This window comes from Protobothrops mucrosquamatus, unplaced genomic scaffold (genome assembly GCF_001527695.2).
Source record: "Protobothrops mucrosquamatus isolate PMUCROS unplaced genomic scaffold, P.Mucros_1.0 scaffold757, whole genome shotgun sequence".
Lineage (NCBI taxonomy): Eukaryota > Metazoa > Chordata > Lepidosauria > Squamata > Viperidae > Protobothrops > Protobothrops mucrosquamatus.
In genome coordinates this window covers 1,027,622-1,029,979 of record NW_015387027.1, presented here as the reverse complement: position 1 = coordinate 1,029,979, position 2,358 = coordinate 1,027,622, and positions in this window count along the sequence as shown.

Genomic DNA, 2,358 nt, shown 5'->3' with positions numbered 1-2,358 from the left:
TTTATATTTTGCGGCCTCTGCTCAAAAGAAAAAAGCGGGTGTAGTTCTTTATGTTAAGAAGGAATTGATGCCAAAGTTAATAGATGCTGATGCAGAAGGAAGATTTGTATTTGTTGAAACCACTTTGAATGGGAAAAAATGTCTTCTTGTGGGCTTATATGCACCTAACTTATATCAACAACAAAAGCAATTTTTCACTTTTTTGCATCAAAAGATAATGCAATTGGATTATAAATCTGTTATTATGATGGGAGATTGGAATGGTGTAATAGATCCAAAAAGAGATAAAAAGACTTCAGCTAAAACTTCAATGCAAATTAAATTGCCTAAAAGTTTTTTTGCATTACAAGAAGACCTTGAGTTAAGAGATATATGGCGTGAAAGGAATAAGGGAGAAAGTGATTTCACCTTTTTTTCGGATAGGCATCAATCTTACTCCAGAATTGACTTTATCTTGATTACTACTGATTTGATTCCTAGGGTTAAGAAGGTGAAGATTTTTCCTAAAATATTGTCGGACCATAGTCCTGTATGGATGGAGATTTCAACTGATGGAGGTAGTAGAAAGACTTGGAGACTGAATGAGAATTTATTGAATTATGAAACAAATGTGCAGAAACTTAAAGATCATTTAAAAGAATTTTTTGCGTTGAATATGAATAAAGGCACCTCTATATCGATGGTTTGGGATGCAAGCAAAGCAGTTATGAGGGGTGCCTTAATCTCAATGAACTCTGCTTATAAGCGAAAACAGCAACAAAAGTACAAAGATATGGAGCAAGAGATAAAAATAAAGGAAAAAGCTTTCTCCTTAAATCCAATGGATAAGAGCTTAAAGGCATCTATTGTAATGTTGAAAGAACAGTATAATATGTTGCTTTCTGATCAAATTGCTATTAATTTGAAATATATGAAACATAATACATTTTGTAATGCAGATAAACCTGGAAGATGGTTAGCGTACCAATTACGTAAGAAACAAAAACAAAGACTTATTGAGAAAATGAACTATAAGGGTAAAGAAGTTTTTCAACAGGAATTGATTAAAAGGGCCTTTTCAGAATATTTTTCTAAATTGTATGCCTCTGAGAATATACAATCTGATGAAATAGATAATTATTTACAACAAGCAAATTTGCCTTGTCTTTCTGAGGATCAAAAAGGACTGATGAATGGTTTGATCACTTTGGAAGAGATTGCAGAGGCATTTAAACAACTGAAGGTTGGTAAGGCCCCTGGTACAGATGGGTTTACTGCAATTTATTATAAAAAATTATCTGAAGAAATGTTAGAACCCTTGAGATGTCTTTTCAATGATATTTTAATGGGGGGACAAATACCACCATCTTGGAGGTGTGCATTTATTTCACTCATACCAAAGGAGGATCAAGATACGACCCAGCCTAAAAATTATAGACCAATATCTTTATTGAATACGGATTATAAGATCTTCGCAAAAATATTAGCTAATAGACTAATGCAAGTAATGAAACAGATTATTCATGCGGATCAGTCTGGATTTATAAATGGAAGATATATGAAGAATAATGTTAGACAAATTGTGAACTTGTTGGAGTATTTGGATAAAAATAATCAAATCCTGGCGGCCCTCATTTTCTTGGATGCTGAAAAGGCTTTTGATAAGTTGGACTGGCAATTCCTGTTACGGTTGGTTGATAGAATGAATTTTGGGGATAGATTTTTGTCGGCGTTAAAGGCTATCTATCAACTACAGTTTGCTCAAGTGATTGTAAATGGTGGTTTGACAGATTCAATTAAAATTGAAAAAGGTACAAGGCAAGGCTGTCCATTATCACCGTTATTGTTTATTCTGACTTTGGAGATTTTATTAATCAAGATTCGAGAGTCTTCACTTATAAAAGGAATAACTTTGGGTAACAATGACTATAAGCTTAGAGCTTTTGCAGATGATTTGGTTTTTACTTTGTCGGAACCAACTGACTTGGCAAGAAATTTGATACAGATATTGACACATTATGGGAAGGTGTCTGGATTTAAAGTAAATAATAATAAGACTAAAATATTATCTAAAAATATGTTTATGAAAGATATAGAGATTTTAAGTAATGTAACTGGTTTTGAAATAGTAAAAAAAGTGAAATATTTGGGTGTTGAAATCACTGATTCTAATGCTAAACTGTATAAAAATAATTATGATAAGTTATGGAGAAAAGTCCAAAAGGATTTGATGGAGTGGAAGAAATTACAGTTATCATTATTGGGAAGAATTGCAGTGATAAAAATGAATGTTCTCCCAAAGTTTCTTTTTTTGTTTCAGATGATACCCATTTTAAAAAAGGATTCAAATTTGGAGGAGTGGCAAAGAGGCATCAATAG